Source organism: Triticum dicoccoides, chromosome 2A (genome assembly GCF_002162155.2).
Source record: "Triticum dicoccoides isolate Atlit2015 ecotype Zavitan chromosome 2A, WEW_v2.0, whole genome shotgun sequence".
Taxonomy (NCBI): domain Eukaryota; kingdom Viridiplantae; phylum Streptophyta; class Magnoliopsida; order Poales; family Poaceae; genus Triticum; species Triticum dicoccoides.
Window position 1 is genome coordinate 600,564,608 of NC_041382.1, and position 19,965 is coordinate 600,584,572.

The following is a 19,965-nucleotide window of genomic DNA, read 5'->3' on the forward strand; positions in this document are numbered from 1 at the left end:
CCAACAATCCTTGTTAGTGTGATTGGCTGGCCTTTCGGGGGTGCCATGTATCTGGCACAAGCGGTCGAGTATTCGGTCCAAACTGGACGGGCCCTGAGTATTCTTTTTGAATGCCTTTTTCCGTTGACCGGATTTATAGCCTCTGAATCCGGCACTGACTGCCATCTCTTCATTGCTGTCGCTGCTAACGCGGCGTTTTTGCTTATTCTGACGTGTCCTGCCACTTTTGTCCTTGGTATCCGAATTACCAGGGTTCTTTGATAAGTTGTTACTGCGAGCTAGCCAGCTGTCTTCTCCCGCGCAAAAGCGGGTCATGAGTGTCGTGAGGGCTGCCATAGATTTCGGCTTTTCCTATCCCAGGTGCCGGGCAAGCCACTCGTCGCGGATGTTATGCTTGAAGGCTGCTAGGGCCTCTGCGTCCGGACAGTCGACTATCTTATTTTTCTTTGTTAGGAACCGTGTCCAGAATTGCTTGGCCGATTCCTCTGGCTGCTGAATTATGTGGCTTAAGTCGTCGGCATCCGGTGGTCGCACGTAAGTGCCCTGGAAGTTGTCGAGGAATGTGGCTTCCAGGTCCTCCCAAGAACCGATTGAGTCTGCTGGCAAGCTGTTAAGCCAATGCCGGGCCGGTCCTTTAAGTTTGAGCGGGAGGTATTTGATGGCGTGTAGATCATCGCCGCGTGCCATGTGGATGTGAGGAAGATAATCCTCGATCCATACCGCCGGATCTGTTGTGCCATCATATGATTTGATGTTTACGGGTTTGAAACCCTCTGGGATTTTATGATCCATTACTTCATCCATGAAGCATAGCGGGTGCGCGGCGCCTCTGTACTGGGCTATATCACGATGCAGCTCGGAAGAGCTATGTCTGTTGTGTTCGGCCCGACCGGATTTGTTGTATCCGGAGTGAAGATCATCGTCGCGTGCCATAGGGCGCCTGCGATCCGTAGATCGATCTTGTTTGTCTTGCCTTATCCTCCAGTACGTCTCGCAGGTCTGGCGCATTTTCCCGTGCCTTAGTTGAGCGGCGTCGGGGCATGGCTTCTGTTGAGGGCCGAGAGGCCTCTCTGTCGCGGCCGCGAGGTGGCCGGTCTGCCATGTCGTGCGCTGGTAATGTAGGTGCTTCCTCCTCTAATCGGGGTAGCGGCCTGCGCTTTGGGTAACTCTTGGAGGGGCGTTCGAGTTCATACTCTTCGGCTGCAAGGACCTCAGTCCATCTGTCAGCTAGCAAATCTTGGTCAACTCTAAGCTGTTGCTGCTTTTTCTTGAGGCTGCTTGCCGTGGCTAAAAGCCTGTGTTTGAAACGCTCTTGTTTGGCGGGGTCTGATGGTACGACAAATTCGTCATCATCGAGGCTTGCCTCGTCTTCGGAGGGAGGCATATAGTTATCATCCTCGACCTCTCGTTCTGCCGCTCTCTCATGAGGGCTGGCTTCTCCATCTTCCTGTGCCAAATCTTGCTGTGGTGGGTGTTCTTCGGCGCTATCCGGTGTAGTATTATCTCCCGTGCCGGAATCACCGTTTTTGCTTTGGCGGGATTTAGAGCAGCACCGCTGACGCTGGCGCTTTGGCTGTTTCTTGGAGGTGTCATCCCCCGCTATTCCATCGCCATCTCCATCTTTTGGAGTATCCACCATATATATGTCATATGACGAGGTGGCCTTCCAGCGCCCTACAGGTGCTGGTTCCTGTTCGTCTCCTACATCGTCGTCCATACCGTCGATGTCTTCGAAGCTGAAGTCAAGCATGTCGGTTAAATCATCGACAGTGGCTACAAAGTGGGTGGTGGGTGGGCTTTGAACTTCTTCATCGTCCGTATCCCATCCTCGCAGACCATAATCCAGCCAGGGCTCTCCTGATAAAGAGAGAGACTTGAGAGAATTCAGGATGTCGCCAAAAGGCGAGTGCTGAAAGATGTCCGCGGCGGTGAACTCCATTATTGGCGCCCAATCAGATTCGATCGGCAGGGGCGCGGGGGTTCGGAGTCCGGAGAGGAGTCCGGATCCTCGGAGTCGTGAGTCACGCGGAGTGTGGGGCCGGCGTTCGGCTCGATCGCCTTTGAGATCGCAGCCCCTGAGGAGACGTGCAACCGCTCATCCTCGACTGACACAACCGGCTCCGAATTAAGGGTCAGAGCTGGTGCGTTTGCGGCCTCCGGGATACTGTTTGGTGACAGAGCTAGATCATGCCCCGCGAGATAGTGCGGTGCACTTGGTTGTGGCTCGAATCCGTCGAAGATCAAATCTCCGCGGATGTCTGCCATGTAATTTAGGCTTCCAAACCTGACTTGATGGCCAGGGGCGTAGCTTTCGATCTGCTCCAGGTGGCCAAGCGAATTGGCCCGCAGTGCGAAGCCGCCGAAGACGAAGATCTGTCCGGGGAGAAAAGTCTCACCCTGGACCGCATCGTTGTTGATGATCAAAGGAGCCATCGGGCCTAAAGGCGACGACACAGAGGAACTCTCAATGAAAGCACCAATGTCGGTGTCAAAACCGGCGGATCTCGGGTAGGGGGTCCCGAACTGTGCGTCAAGGCCAGATGGTAACAGGAGACAAGGGACACGATGTTTTTACCTAGGTTCGGGCCCTCTCAATGGAGGTAATACCCTACTCCTGCTTGATTAATATTGATGATATGGGTAGTACAAGAGTAGATCTACCACGAGATCAAGGAGGCTAAACCCTAGAAGCTAGCCTATGGTATGATTGTTGTATATGGAGTTGATGTCCTACGGACTACAACCCTCCGGTTTATATAGACACCGGATAGGGTTAGGGTTACACAGAGTCGGTTACAATGGTAGGAGATCTTGAATATCCGCATCGCCAAGCTTGCCTTCCACGCCAAGGAAAGTCCCATCCGGACACGGGACGAAGTCTTCAATCTTGTATCTTCATAGTCTTGGAGTCCGGCTGAAGGTATAGTCCGGCTACCCGAACACCCCCTAATCCAGGACTCCCTCAGCAAGCATGTGAAAGTAAATTACTTGTTACTTACCCGAATCCGGAGCTCTCCAGGAGCATTCACAGATTTGCCCCGCAGCGTGTCGGATGCCGCACAGTTTTACCAGGCCGAGGAGGGAAGCTCAACGGAGAAGCTGTTCTGGTCTCAGTATACTGAGACCGAACACCCGATGCCTCTGAGCGACCAACTGAAGCAACTGGTCGAGCTGCACAAGGCGGCCGAACAGGCCATGAAGGACTTTATAGTCCGGATGTGGCGGCTTGTGGATGCCTTACTGATTTACCGCCATCGTTTCGGGGTTATGCTTTAGAGACGGCTGCATTCACGTTAAATAGGGCACCATCGAAATCCGTTGATACGACACCATATGAACTATGGTTTGGCAAGAAACCCAAGTTGTCGTTTCTTAAAGTTTGGGGCTACGATGCTTATGTGAAAAAGCTTCAACCTGATAAGCTCGAACCCAAATCGGAGAAATGTGTCTTCATAGGATACCCAAAGGAGACTATTGGGTACACCTTCTATCATAGATCCAAAGGCAAGATATTCATTGCTAAGAACGGATCCTTTCTAGAGAAGGAGTTTCTCTTGAAAGAAGTGAGTGGGAGGAAAGTAGAACTTGATGAGGTAACTGTACCTGCTCCCTTATTGGAAAGTAGTTCATAATAGAAATCATTTCCAGTGATTCCAACACCAATTAGTGAGGAAGCTAATGATGATGATCATGAAACTTCTAATCAAGTTACTACTGAACCTCGTAGGTCAATTAGAGTAGGATCCACACCAGAGTGGAATGGTACGTCTCCGTCATATCTATAATTTTTGATTGTTCCATTCCAATATTATACATCTTTCATATACTTTTGGCAACTTTTTATACTATTTTTGGGACTAACATATTGATCCAGTGCCTAGTGCCAGTTCCTGTGTGTTATATGTTTTTTGTTTCGCAGAAAATCCATATCAAACGGAGTCCAAACGGGATAAAAACTGACAGAGATTTTTTTGGAATATATGTGAATTTTGGGAAGTGAAATCAACGCGAGACGATGCTCGAGGGGCCCACGAGGCAGGGGGCGTGCCCTTGACCCTTGTGGACACCCCGTAAGGTGGTTGGTTCCCTTCTTTCGCTGCAAGAAAGCCAATATCTAGATAAAAATCGTGTCCAAAATTCAGCCCAATCGGAGTTACGGATCTCCAGGAATTTAAGAAACAGTGAAAGGGCAGAATCAAAAACGCAGAAACAGAGATAGACAGATCCAATCTCGAAGGGGCTCTCGCCCCTCCCATGCCATGGAGACCAAGGACCAGAGGGGAAACCCTTCTCCCATCTAGGTAGAAGGTCAAGGAAGAAGAAGAAGAAGGGGGGCTCTCCCCCTCTCTTCCGGTGGGGCCGGAACACCACCAGGGCCATCATCATCACCGCAATCTACACGAACAACTTCACCGCCATCATCACCAACTCTTCCCACCTCTATGCAGCGGTGTAACCCCTCTTTTACTCGCTGTAATATCTACTTAAACATGGTGCTCAATGCTACATATTATTTCCCAATGATGTATGGCTATCCTATGATGTTTGAGTAGATCCATTTTGTCCTATGGGTTAATTGATGATCGTGATTGGTTTGAGTTGCATGTTTTATTATTGGTGTTGTCCTATGGTGCTCTCCGTGTCGCGCAATCGTGAAGGATCCGCGCTATAGGATTTGCAATATGTTCATGATTTGCTTATGGTGGGTGGCGTGAGTGATAGAAACACACACCCAAGTAAGTAGGTTGTTTGCGTATGGGAATAAAGAGGACTTGATGCCTTATAATGCTATGGTTGGGTTTTACCTTAATGATCTTTAGTAGTTGCGGATGCTTGCTAGAGTTCCAATCATAAGTGCATATGATCCAAGAAGAGAAAGTATGTTAGCTTATGCATCTCCCTCAAATAAAATTGCAATAATGATTACCGGTCTAGTTATTGATTGCCTAGGCACAAATAACTTTCTCGTGACAAAAAGCTCTCTACTAAAACTAATTCAGTTGTGTCTTCATCTAAACAGCCCCTACTTTTTATTTACGTGCTCTTTATTATCTTGAAAACCTATCCAACAATACCTACAAAGTACTTCTAGTTTCATACTTGTTCTAGGTAAAGCGAACGTTATGCGTGCGTAGAGTTGTATCGGTGGTCGATAGAACTTGAGGGAATATATTTTCTACCTTTAGCTCGTCATTGGGTTCGACACTCTTACTTATCGAAAGAGGCTACAATTGATCCCCTATACTTGTGAGTTATCAAGACCTTTTTCTGGCGCCATTGCCGGGGAGCAATAGCGTGGGGTGAATATTCTTGTGTGTGCTTGTTTTCTTTATCACTAAGTAGTTTTTATTTTCTGTTCTAAGTTGTCTATCTTTAGTTATGGATATGGAACACAAAATACCAAAAATATTAGGTGTACTTGCTCCTCATGGAGATGGGGAACCTCCTAAAACCCTCGATGCTCATTATGTGAAAGATATTATGTACTACTTTGATAATCCTAAGAAAACCCCATTCAACTTTATAATGGGAGTAACGTTGGATCAACATGAATACTTTAGGGATTATCGCTTGACTCAAAAAGGGAAACTATTATGGGATCAAATTCATATGTTGCATTGGTATGCTCGGCAACTATGCTTGAGATATGATTATACTTTTTGCTCTAGGATGAAGGCTCCACACCTTCCCTTTTCATGTGAATTTAATGATAACGAAACCTTAGCTTCTTATGCTAATGGTATATATGATTACTATGATGTGTAACAAATAGAAGAATTCGTTGCTTTTATGGGTGCTTATGAAATTGAATCTTTGTTTAAAGAGTGTGAAGATTTTGATGATTTAGTTTATAGACCTAAAAATTTAGCTATCCTTAAATATTGCCATGAGAATTATAAATACAATTATGATATTGATGAATTTATTGAGAAAGTCTCCGCTGTCCGAGAAGAGACTAATATTTTGCAGGAGTCTATGGAAGAAGAAATTGATGAAACTATGAGCTCATTGGATGAAAAAGATGATGAGGAGAGAGAAGAACAAAAGGAGGAAGAGCGGATTAGCTACCCGTGCCCACCTTCCAATGAGAGTAACTCTTCAACTCATACATTGTTTAATTTCCCTTCGTGCTTACGAAAGGATGATTGCTATTATGATTGTTATGACCCCGTTGATTCTTTTGAAATATCCCCTTTTGATGATGCTTGCTATGCTTGTGGCCAAGATGCCAATATGAATTATGCTTATGGAGATGAACTTTCTATAGTTCCTTATGTTAAACATGAAATTGTTTCTATTGCACCCACACATCATAGTCCTATTATCTATTTGAATTCTCCCGACTACACTATATCGAAGAAGTTTTCCCTTATTAAGGATTATATTGATGGGTTGCGTTTCACTACTACACATGATGATTTTGATAGTTATGATATTCATGTGCTTGCTGCTCTTACTTGCAATTATTATGAGAGAGGAACTACATCTCCGCCTCTCTATGTTTCCAATATGATAAAATTGCAAGAAACTTCTTATACTATGCATTGGCCTTTACTATGTGTGCATGAATTGTTCTTTTATGACATGCCGATGCATAGGAAGAGAGTTAGACTTCGTCGTTGCATGATATATGTTACATTGTGCTCACTACTAAATCACAAATCATTGTTAATTAAAATTGGCTTTGATACACCTAGGGATCCGGGTGGATTCATTACTTGAGCACCTTATGCCTAGCTTAATGGCTTTAAAGAAAGCGCTGTCAGGGAGACAACCCGGAAGTTTTAGAGAGTCATTTATTTCTGTTGAGTGCTTTTATATAGTTTAAAAAAAATAGGGAAACCCAAAACTTTTCAAAAAGGAAAGTGAAAGTGAGAGAGACAAGCATTGTTGAAGTGGGGGAGCTCCTTGAACTTTGTTCATGCTCACAGAAACTTTGTGAATCTTGATTACAAAAACTTTTCAACAAAAATAATTATCTCATTGTATAATTCCATTGTATTATAAAAATAATGTGCCAAGATTTGCCTTTAGTATGTTTACATTGCTTGTTGGTTTGTGCGGTGCAGAACAGAAACTTTGGCTGTAGTGCGTGATTTTACATTTTTTACTGGAACGTCGAACAGTTCTGAAACTTTTTGCACTGTCTTTCTATACAAATTTTTTATTTTTCCTATTTTTCAGAATTTGTGGAGTACAATAAGTATGGTGAATGTTCAGATTACTACAGACAGTCCTGTTTAAGATAGATTCTATTTTTGATGCATAGTTTGCTTGTTTTGATGAAACTATCAATTTCTCTCAGTGAATTAAGCCATGGAAAAGTTATATTACAGTAGCTACAATGCAAAAACAAAATATGAATTGGTTTGGAACAGTACTTAGAGTAGTGGTTTGCTTTATTGTACTGACGGATCTTACCGAACTTTTTGTTAAGTTTTGTGTGATTGAAGTTTTCAAGTTTTGGGAGAGATCACGATGGATGAAGGAATAAGGAGTGGCAAGAGCCTAAGCTTGGGGATGCCCGAGTCACCCCAAGTAAATATTCAAGGACTCCCAAGCAACCAAGCTTGGGGATGCCCCAGAAGGCATCCCCTCTTTCTTCTAACAATCATCGGTAAATCTTGGAGCGTCTTTTGCATTTAGTTTTCATTTTTCTTTTATGCACCATGCTGGTACGAGATAGTCCATGGTTGATTTATAGAATGCTCATTGCACTTCACTTATATCTTTTGAGTATGGCTTTATAGAATGCTTCATGTGCTTCACTTATATCATTTGAAGTTTGGATTGCCTGTTTCTCTTCACATAGAAAACCGCCATTTGTAGAATGCTCTTTTGCTTCACTTATATTTGTTAGAGTGTGGGCATATCTTTTGTAGAAAGAATTAAACTCTCTTGCTTCACTCATATCTATTTAGAGAGATGATAGGAACTGACCTTTTACATAGTTAGTCATAAAATCCTACATAAAACTTGTAGATCACTGAATATGATATGTTTGATTCCTTGCAATAGTTTTGCGATATAAAGATGGTGATATTAGAGTCATGCTAGTGGGTAGTATAAATACTTGTGTTGAAGTTTGTGATTCCCGTAGCATACACGTATGGTGAACCATTATGTAACGAAGTTGGAGCATGAGGTATTTATTGATTGTCTTCCTTATGAGTGGCGGTCGGGGACGAGCGATGGTCTTTTCCTACCAATCTATCCCCCTAGGAGCAGGCGCGCAATACTTTGTTTCAATGACTAATAGATTTTTGCAATAAGTATGTGAGTTCTTTATGACTAATGTTGAGTCCATGGATTATACACACTCTCACCCTTCCATCATTGCTAGCCTCTTCGGTACCGTGCATTGCCCTTTATCACCTCGAGAGTTGGTGCAAACTTCGCCGGTGCATCCAAACCCTGTGATACGATACGCTCTATCACACATAAGCCTCCTTATATCTTCCTCAAAACAGCCACCATACCTACCTATCATGGCATTTCCATAGCCATTCCGAGATATATTGCCACGCAACTTCCATCATCTTTATATACATGACTTGAGCATTCATTGTCATATTGCTTTGCATGATCACAAGATAGCTAGCATGACATTTTCATGGCTTGTCCGTTTTTTGATATCTATGCTATGCTAGATTATCGCACATCCTGGTACACTGCCAGAGGCATTCATATAGAGTCATATTTTTGTTCTAGTATCGAGTTGTAATATTGAGTTGTAAGTAAATAAAAGTGCGAGATCATCATTATTAGAACATTGTCCCATGATCAAAATAAAAGTGACCAAAGAAGCCCCAAAAAAGATAGAGGCCAAAGAAGCCTACAAAAAAGGGAAAAAAGAAAAAAAAGGAAAAAGGAAAAAAAGAGAAAAAAAGAGAAGGGACAATGTTACTATCCTTTTGCCACACTTGTGCTTCAGAGTAGCACCATGTTCTTCATATAGAGAGTCTCTTGAGTTATCACTTTCATATACTAGTGGGAATTTTCATTATAGAACTTGGCTTGTATATTCCAACGATGGGCTTCCTCAAGTGCCCTAGGTCTTCATGAGGAAGCAAGTTGGATGCACACCCACTTAGTTTCAGCTTGAGCTTTCATACACTTATAGCTCTAGTGCATCCGTTGCATGGCAATCCCTACTCCTCACATTGACATCAATTGATGGGCATCTCCATAGCCCGTTGATTAGCTACGTTGATGTGAGACTTTCTCCCTTTTTGTCTTCTCCACACAACCTCCACCATCATATTCTATTCCACCTAAGTGCTATATCCATGGATCACGCTCATGTATTGCGTGAAAGTTGAAAAGGTTTGAGAACATCAAAAGTATGAAACAATTGCTTGGCTTGTCATCGGGGTTGTGCATGATTTGAATGCTTTGTGTGGTGAAGATGGAGCATAGCCAGACCATATGATTTTGTAGGGATAACTTTCTTTGGCCATGTTATTTTGAAAAGACATGATTGCTTTATTAGTATTGAGGGAGTCCTGGATTAGGGGGTGTCCGGATGGCCGGACTATACCTTCGGCCGGACTCCTGGACTATGAAGATACAAGATTGAAGACTTCATCCTGTGTTCGGAAGGGACTTTCCTTGGCGTGGAAGGCAAGCTTGGCGATACGGATATGTAGATATCCTACCATTGTAACCGACTCTGTGTAACCCTAGCCCTCTCCGGTGTCTATATAAACCGGAGAGTTTTAGTCCATAGGACGAACAACAATTATACCATAGGCTAGCTTCTAGGGTTTAGCCTCTCTGATCTCGTGGTAGATCTACTCTTGTACTACCCATATCATCAATATCAATCAAGCAGGACGTAGGGTTTTACCTCCATCAAGAGGGCCCGAACCTGGGTAAAACATCGTGTCCCCTGCCTCCTATTACCATCCGACCTAGACGCACAGTTCGGGACCCCCTACCCGAGATCCGCCGGTTTTGACACCGACATTGGTGCTTTCATTGAGAGTTCCTCTGTGTCGTCACTTTTAGGCCCAATGGCTTCTCCGATCATCAACAGCGATGCGATCCAGGGTAAGACTTTTCTCCCCAGACAAATCTTTGTATTCGGCGGCTTTGCACTGCGGGCCAATTCGCTTGGCCATTTGGAGCAGATCGAAAGCTACGCCCCTGGCCATCAGGTCAGATTTGGAAGCTTGAACTACACGGCCGACATCCGCGGAGACTCGATCTTCGACGGATTCGATCCAGAGCCGAGCACGCCGCACTGTCACGATGGGCATGATTTAGCTCTGCCGCCGAACAGTGCCCTGGAGGCCGCACCTGTGTCCGCTCCAACCCCTAGCTCGGAGCCGATCACACCAATCGAGGATGGGTGGTTAGACACCGCCTCGGGGGCTGCAATCTCTACGGCGATTGAGCCGAACACCAGCCCTATTCTCTGCAAAGCCCGTGACTCCAAGGAGCCGGACTCCTCTCCAGACTCCAAGCCCTCCGCGCCCCGACCGATCGAACCCGATTGGGCGCCGATCATGGAGTTCACCGCCACGAACATCTTTCAGCACTCGCCCTTCGGCGATATTCTGAATTCACTAAAGTCTCTCTTTTTATCAGGAGAGCCCTGGACGGACTATGGTCAACAAGGTTGGGATGCGGATGATGAAGAAATTCAAAGCCCACCCACCACCCACTTCGTAGCCACTGTCGATAATTTAAACGACGTGCTCGACTTCGACTCCGAAGACATCGACGGTATGGATGACGATGTAGGAGATGAACACGAACCAACACCTATAAGGCACTGGACAACCACCTCATCTCATGATGTATACATGGTGGACACACCCAAAGGAAGCGACGACGAGGAACACAGGAATGCAACGAGGGATCGTTCACTCGAAAAGCAATCAAAGCGGTGACATAAGCGCCGCTCCAAGCCCCGCTTCGACAGAGACAGCAGCCATACAGACCCAGCCATAGAGCAGGACGAGCCGGCAGACGACTAACATCCCTTCGAGCAAGCGTCCGAATAGGGAAACTTGGATAAACAAACCGAACACCCCGTCCACGGCGAAACAAAAAGTCCGGACAACCTTACACCGGATAAACTCATGGAGCAGAAGAACCTCCACAAAAGGCTCGTCGCCACCGCGCATAGCCTGAAAAAGCAAAAGCGGAAGCTCAAAACTGTGGAAGATGCACTCAGAATCAGATGGAGCAAAGTACGCAACACCGCAGACAAATATGCCGGCAGTCGCCGCACAAAAAGCTATCCAAAGCGAAAGCTACTGCTTGAATTTGACGAGGAGGCCTTAGAGCTCCCGCAGTCAAAAAATAGGAAAGCCATCCGGTCGGATGGACGACCGCATGGCCAGCATGGAGCGGCAAGCGGCGCCGCACACAAGCCGGCACGCGATCCACCAAAGGATCCGCATCAAAAAGATGGCCCAGCCAGATCTATATACGGGCCAAGAAAGCAAGCTCTAGTAAGCAATGCAACACAAAAAATATCTGAACATCACGACACACCCAAATACAGGGGTGCCACACACCCCCTATGTTTCACCGATGAGGTGCTGGACCATAAATTTCCAGCGGGATTCAAGCCCGTAAACATAGAGGCGTACGACGGAACAACAGACCCTGGGGTCTGGATCAAGGATTATATCCTCCACATACACATGGCTAGAGGAGATGACCTCCATGCCATAAAATACTTACCCCTCAAGCTTAAAGGGCCAGCCCGGCATTGGCTCAAAAGCCTTCCCGAAAACACCATTGGAAGTTGGGAAGAGCTTGAGGATGCTTTCCGAGCAAATTTTCAAGGGACCTATGTCCGCCCTCCGGATGCAGACGACCTCAGTCACATAACTCAACAGCCCGGAGAGTCAGCCCGGAAATTCTGGAACAGATTTCTTACCAAAAAGAATCAGATAGTCGACTGTCCGGACGTCGAAGCCCTAGCAGCTTTTAAGCACAACGTTTGAGACAAATGGCTCGCGAGACACCTCGGCCAAGAAAAGCCAAGAACAATGGCCGCATTGACAAGCCTCATGACCCGCTTTTACACAGGAGAGGACAGCTGGTTGGCAAGATGCAGCACCAACGACCCAAGTACATCCAAAGTTAGGGATGGAAACGAAAAACCCCGATGCAGCAAGGACCAGCGCCGGAATAAGGGAAACAGCCCAAAGAGCACGGCGGTCAACACCGGATTCAAAAGCTCACGACAGAATCAGAGAAAGCCGCCCCTCAAGGATAACAGGGACGAGTTATCCAACTTAAACAAAATCTTGGACAAGATATGTCAAATACACAGTACTCCCGGGAAGCCTGCGAACCATACCCACAGAGATTGTTGGGTTTTCAAGCAAGCAGGCAAGCTCAACATCGAACACAAGGGGCTCGACACACCAAGTGAGGACGACGATGATCCCCACAAGCAGAGCACCAGGAAACAAAAGGATTTCCCACAAGAAGTCAAAACAGTAAACTTACTTCACGTGACGAACAGAACGGCGCCACCAGAGATACGCGCCATACGGCCTATCCCAAAGGAGTCTCGCCAATGGTTGTTAAAACTAATCACCTTCGACCATCAGGATTACTCTAGAAGTATTCGGAATGCAGGCTGGACTGCCTTGGTATTAGATCCAATAATTGACAGACTCCATTTTACAAATGTCTGGATGGACGGCGGCAGTGGTCTAAACCTGTTATACCAGGACACAATCTGCAACATGGGGATAGACCCAACAAAATTTCGCCATAGCAAAACCTCCTTTCAAGGGGTAATGCCAGGCCCGGATGCCCGTTGCATGGGTTCTCTCCGGCTAGAAGTTATGTTCGACTCCCCCGATAACTTCCGTTGCGAACAGCTAACTTTCCACATCGCCCCATTCTCAAGTAGCTATCAAGCACTGCTGGGACGTGAAGCTTTCGCCCGCTTTAACGCAATACCGCATTATGCATCTCTTACGCTTAAGATGCCCGGTCCACGAGGCATCATCTCATTAAAGGGAAAACATTGAGTGTTCCTCCCACGCGGAAAACAGTGTGGCTGCCTTGACAGCCCCACAATAAAGCGGCTTCACCAGCCAAAGCATCTAAACAGGTCGTCAAGACCACGGACACGGCTAGACGAGTCCGGCATAAACATACAATTGATAAAGGCTTAATAGCCGTATACCCCTGTACTAGGGGCTCCGCGCATATAAAACAAGAGACAATAAAGCTCAATTTTACCCATTTCGATTTATACTTTGTTTATTTAGTATAACTCATGTTCGGCACGATCTTTCATTAACTAAGTTCCTCTCTTTTACAGATGAACACCGTGCTACGCCCGTCCAGGATACGGCACAACAGAGACATAGGCGCAGACGTGCAGCAGGGACCCATTCCAAGGATTCTTTTCAGATTAAGACCCTGCGTAAACCTTTTTTACTGTCTCTTGTTGATACACATCCCCTGGTTTCTTGGTATAACCAAGGAGGAGGCTGGCGTCTTGGCATGTGGCCACATCAGAATTTTGCGCGTACCTGGATACTAGGGGCTTATTACTAAGGGCGTTATCTCGCCCGCCCTCATAAAGACCGAATACCTTAGGGAGTGTTCGGCGTCGCGAGTTTGGCCTTATATGCATCAGCTCCGAATCATGTCTTTGGTCAAATGTTGGGTTTGCCCGGCTCCTGTGTTTTGCTGCCTTACGTTCCGCTCTATCGGCTAAGGCGGCACCAGGAGAACTACTGCGATTGTGCCCCGGTTCGGCCAGGCGAGCACCTCAGTAGAGAAAGCCGAAAACTGACTGTCATGATATAGCGTGAGACTGGTCAACCACTCGATGACATACCGGAATATTTAGGATTCCTCCGCATTAACAAGGGCCGTTTTCCGTCCAGGCACATACGCGCCCCGAGTTCGGGCGAGCGCTGGTGCCACCAGGGGCTATATAAGTAGCCTCAATGTCAAACTCCTATGGCTGAGTGAAAGTGATAAAGCATCATAGTCCGATTGCCTAGTTGGCTGCGCTATCACCTCCTTTGTAGGACCAAGACGTTGGATCAAGTGTGAAAATGCGCCTTCTGCGAACACCCCCGCATTATGTGCGTGGGGGCTGAAGCCGACGACTTCCATCTTTCATATTATATATACATATATGTTAAACGGCCGCACAGGAGGTATCATAATACTTGCAGGCACAAGTATAAAAAGCTTCTACAATTTATCAAAATATTGTTTTAAAATAATACATGCTATTCGAATATAGTATCCTTCGAGCACTGCGTCTCTATTAAACGAGCGCCTTGCAGAACTTCCTGAAAAAAGCGCTCGGCAGGTACTCGGCTTCCATCCGAGTCTGGGGATGCAATAGCGGTGGCTTCCATTTCTGCCCAGTATGTCTTGACATGGGCAAGAGCCATCCGCGCACCCTCTATGCACGCCGACCTCTTCATCGCATTGATATGCGGCGCCGCACCAAGGAACTGCTGCACCAAGTTGAAATAACTTTTCGGCTCTGGTCTCTCTGGCCACAGATGACTCACGACGTACTTCATGGCGAGTCCGGACAACCTATTTAGCTCGGCCCATTCGGCCAAACAATCGGCTAATGATAGTGGACGCTCTGGATTGTGGAACTGCGACCAGAAGAGCTTTTCCACTTTGTGATCTTCTTGATCTCGAAAGTGCTCGGCCGCATCTGCGGCACTCGCTGCTAAATCCAGATAGGTGTCTACCGTACTCCACATCTGGTCTAACGGAGCATGTTTAGGATCACAGAACTTCCTCCGCAGCATAAAGGGCTTTCCAGCCATGATTTCTCCGGCCTAACGCAGCTCCTCCTTCATAGCTCTCATCGCAGAGCGAGCATCCTTGGCATCGGCAACGACCTTCTTCAGGTCCGTCTGTTCCGCCCGATCTTCTTTTTCAAGAAGTTTGCAACGGTCAGCAGCGTTCTTTAGCTTCACGGCCATCTCGGCCATTTCCTTCTTGCTTCGGTAGTGAGCAGCCTATTTGGCTTTCAGCTCTTCAATTGCCTTTTCGGCAGCCGCATCACTTTTCCTGGCTTGCTCCTTGGCTCGGGCAAGTTCCGCCCAAAGATTCTCCATGGCAGCAGCACCATCTACATCAAGCGCACACATTGTAAGATACTGGCATAAAGCTCCTCTTACCAGGCGCCGCCGAAGGAATTACATACCTTGTGCCTCGTCAAGCCGCTTGTTAACAAGCGCGATGTCGGCATCTGCCACATCAAGTTGCCGCTTTAGCTCAGCAAATCCATCAGTCCGGCTGGCCACCGGACACTTCGCCACCTACGTATAAAGGCGACATATTAGACCTGGGATTATGATCCTCTATGCGCCGTCACTTTTGACAACACACAGAGTCTCAGGGGCTACTATCTACACAGGGCGCATCTTATTTATGCGCAACTGTCCAAAAAGGGTACATTATTTCGCATACCTCAAAACCTGTCAGTAAACTCCTGACGGCCTCGTGCAATCCGCTCTCCGCGGATGAAATCTTCTCAATCACCGTACCCATCAATGCACGGTGATCCTCTGAGATAGATGCTCGCCCTAGCAGATCCTTCAGCTCCTCCGACCGCGCACCAGACGGCGCCGGACTCGTCCGATGGCCCTTTGCGAAGGCCGGACGCGGAGGGCTTTGGGGGGCCATATGACTACCTTCCGGCCCCGCCAGATTCGGAGAAACCCTCCGCGACGATACCTCAGGGTCGCTCGCCTCGCAAGGCGGTACGACAGGGGGAGGCGTTCCGCTCTCCATCATCTCCAGAAGAAGATCCCCAGAAGATGAGCTCTGCTAAGAAGGGCTAAGGTCCGAGCTACAAGGTAAATTTTCGATTACTTTTCTCAGATATAAAGCAGGGATTTCTCTCGTTTCTTAAAAAGAAAACTCCTCGCTACTTACGGCTCGGTGGAGGGTTGATCCCCTTGAGGGCATAATTCGGCCGAACTATCCCCCAGCACAGGACCCTCTGGCGAAGATTTCTTCCCCCGCTTTAAGGCCATGGTCTCCGGGTCTTCAGAGGCGGTCCTCTTCTTCCCCTGAGGAGAGGAATTTTCGATTCCTCCCTTCCGGATAACCTCCTTTGAGGAGGTTGTAGCTCCCTTGTCCCCTCCCTCGTTTCCCTTTGAAGGCACAACCTCCAACATCCTGACTAGCACGGGACCCTGCGTGGTCTCGGGGAGGGGGTCCGGACACCTGATTAGCTTTGCTTTCACTATCCACTCCTGTTTAAAGGACAACTCTTTTAGGGGCAATTTTATGATAAATATACGGATAGCAAGTCCGGGCACAAGGCTACTTACTTGAGGATCCGGACGAGTGCAGCTGAGACCTGCGTCCTCCGTAGAATCCGGACACACTACTTGTGGTCCGAAGAACAATTTGTACATCTCCACGGGCGTCATGCCAAGAAAATGTTGGAGAACTCGTGGTCCCTCCGGGTTGAACTCCCACAGGCAGAGGGGGCGGCGTTTGCAGGGCAGAACTCGGCGAATTAACATAACCTGCGTCACCATGACCAGACTGATGTCTCTTTCTAGGAGATCTCGGATGTGACCCTGCAACAGGGGCACATCCTTTGCCAGCCCCCAGTCCATCCCCGTATTGACCCATGACGCCAGTCGTGGCGGGGGACCCGAGCGAAAGGCAGGTGGCGCCACCCACTTAGGGGCCCTGGGAGCAGTAATATAAAACCACTCTTGCTGCCATAAGTTGGACTCCTCTTGAAAAGAGCCCTCGGGCCATGGAGTACCAGCATTCTTGCTTATAAAAGCACCTCCGCACTCCGCATGCCATCCCTCGATCATCTTCGGCTCTACTTTGAAGGTCTTGAGCCATAGTCCGAAGTGAGGAGTGATACAGAGGAAGGCTTCACACACGACGATGAATGAGAAAATATGGAGGATGGACTCCGGGGCTAAGTCGTGAAATTCCAGCCCATAATAATACATGAGCCCCCTCACGAAGGGATCCGTCAGGAAGTCTAGCCCCCGAAGGAAGTGAGACATGAACACCACACTCTCACCGGGCTTGGGAGTGGGAATGACCTGCCCTTGAGCAGGCAGCCTATGCGAGATTTCACCGGTCAAGAACCTGGCCTCTCTCAACTTTAGCACGTCCTCCTCCGTCACGGAGGAGGGCATCCATCAGCCTCGAAGGTCGGAACCGGACATTGTCGAAGGTCTGAAGCGCCTGAAATCTGGAGTCTTGGGTGTTGGAACTTGAGGCGAAGGGCGAACTCGTTTGAGATTGAAAGAAAGGAGTAAGGCCTTGGTCTTTTTATAAGAGTTTGAATACCAAGGGCCTTCCCCGTGACCGTTTGGGACTTGCCTTTGATCGAGAAAATATACCAACGGGTACGGTTGGGTTACCCACGCCCGTATTGATGAGAATCCCGGAATAAGGGGACACGATCTCTGCTTTAACAAGACATGCCTAGGAAACCGCCTCGCTAAACGCGCTAAGGTGGGACAATAAAATGATTCGAATAAAGACTTGGCCGTGGTGTGATGTCACACTACGGAATACGTCAGCAGATTAGATTTTTGTAAATATTATTCTCTCTATGGCAATATGTGGAAACTTATTTTGCAGAGCCGGACACTACCTTTGTGTTCAAAATCTTCTATGAAGTACTTGTTGGAGGAACCCGCCTTGCAATACCAAAGACAATCTGCGCGCCAGACTCGTCGTCATTGAAGCCTGGTTCAGGGGCTACTGAGGGAGTCCTGGATTAGGGGGTGTCCGGATGGCCGGACTATACCTTCGGTCGGACTCCTGGACTATGAAGATACAAGATTGAAGACTTCGTCCCGTGTCCGGAAGGGACTTTCCTTGGCGTGGAAGGTAAGCTTGGCGATACGGATATGTAGATCTCCTACCATTGTAACCGACTCTGTGTAACCCTAGCCCTCTCCGGTGTCTATATAAACTGGAGAGTTTTAGTCCGTAGGACGAACAACAATCATACCATAGGCTAGCTTCTAGGGTTTAGCCTCTCTGATCTCGTGGTAGATCTACTCTTGTACTACCCATATCATCAATATCAATCAAGCAGGATGTAGTGTTTTACCTCCATCAAGAGGGCCCGAACCTGGGTAAAACATCGTGTCCCCTACCTCCTGTTACCATCCGACCTAGACGCATAGTCTGGGACCCCCTACCCGAGATCTGCCGGTTTTGACACCGACAAGTATGCTTGAAGTATTATTGTCTTAATGTCAAGTGATAGACTGTTGCTTTGAATCACTCGTGTCTTAATATTCATGCCATGATTAGATTAGATGATCAAGATTATGATAGGTAGCATTCCACATCAAAAATTATCTTTTTATCATTTACCTACTCGAGGACGAGCAGGAATTAAGCTTGGGGATGCTGATACGTCTCCGTCGTATCTATAATTTTTGATTGTTCCATGTCAATATTATACAACTTTCATATACTTTTGGCAACTTTTTATACTATTTATGGACTAACATATTGATCCAATGCACCGTGCCAGTTCCTGTTTGTTGCATGTTTATTGTTTCGTAGAAAATCCATATCAAACAGAGTCCAAATGGGATAAAAACTCACAGAGATTTTTTTGGAATATATGTGAATTTTGGGATGTGAAATCAACGCAAGATGATGCTCGAGGGGCCCACGAGGCAGGGGCGTGCCCCAGGGGGGCAGGTGCGCCCCTGACCCTCGTGGCCACCACGTAAGGCGGTTGGTGCCCTTCTTTCGCTGCAAGAAAGCTAATATCCAGATAAAAATCATGTCCAAAATTTAGCCCAATTGGAGTTACGGATCTCCAAGAATTTAAGAAATGGTGAAAGGGTAGAATCAAAAACGCAGAAACAGAGAGAGATAGAGAGACAGATCCAATCTCGGAGGGGATCTCGCCCCTCCCATGCCATGGAGACCAAGGACCAGAGGGGAAACCCTTCTCCCATCTAGGGAGAAGGTCAAGGAATAATAATAAGAAGAAGGGGCACTCTCTCCCCCTCTCTTCCGGTGGCGCCGGAACGCCGCCGGGGCCATCATCATCACCGCAATCTACACCAACAACTTCACCGCCATCATCACCAACTCTTCCCCCCTCTATGTAGAGGTGAAACCCCTCTTTTACCCGCTGTAATCTCTACTTAAACATGGTGCTCAACGCTATATATTATTTCCCAATGATGTATGGCTATCCTATGATGTTTGAGTAGATCTGTTTTGTCCTATGGGTTAATTGATGATCGTGATTGGTTTGAGTTGCATGTTTTATTATTGGTGCTGTCCTATGGTGCTCTCCATGTCACACAAGCATGAGGGATCCCCGCTGTAGGGTTTGCAACATGTTCATGATTTGCTTATGGTGGGTGGCGTGAGTGATAGAAACACATACCCGAGTAAGTAGGTTGTTTGCGTATGGGAATAAAGAGGACTTGATGCCTTATAATGCTATGGTTGGGTTTTACCTTAATGATCTTTAGTAGTTGCAGATGCTTTCTAGAGTTCCAATCATAAGTGTGTATGATCCAAGAAGAGAAAGTATGTTAGCTTATGCCTCTCCCTCAAATAAAATTGCAATAATGATTACCGGTCTAGTTATCGATTGCCTAGGGACAAATAACTTTCTCGTGACAAAAATCTCTCTACTAAAACTAACTTAGTTGTGTCTTCATCTAAACAGCCCCTAATTTTTATTTACGCGCTCTTTATTATCTTGCAAACCTATCCAACAACACCTACAAAGTACTTCTAGTTTCATACTTGTTCTAGGTAAAGCGAACATTAAGCATGCGTAGAGTTGTATCGATGGTCGATAGAACTTGAGGGAATATTTGTTCTACATTTAGCTCCTCGTTGGGTTCGACACTCTTACTTATCGAAAGAGGCTACAATTGATCCCCTATACTTGTGGGTTATCATGGTACGATAATCCTGTTCTGGAGGTCATGTTACTTGACCATGACGAAC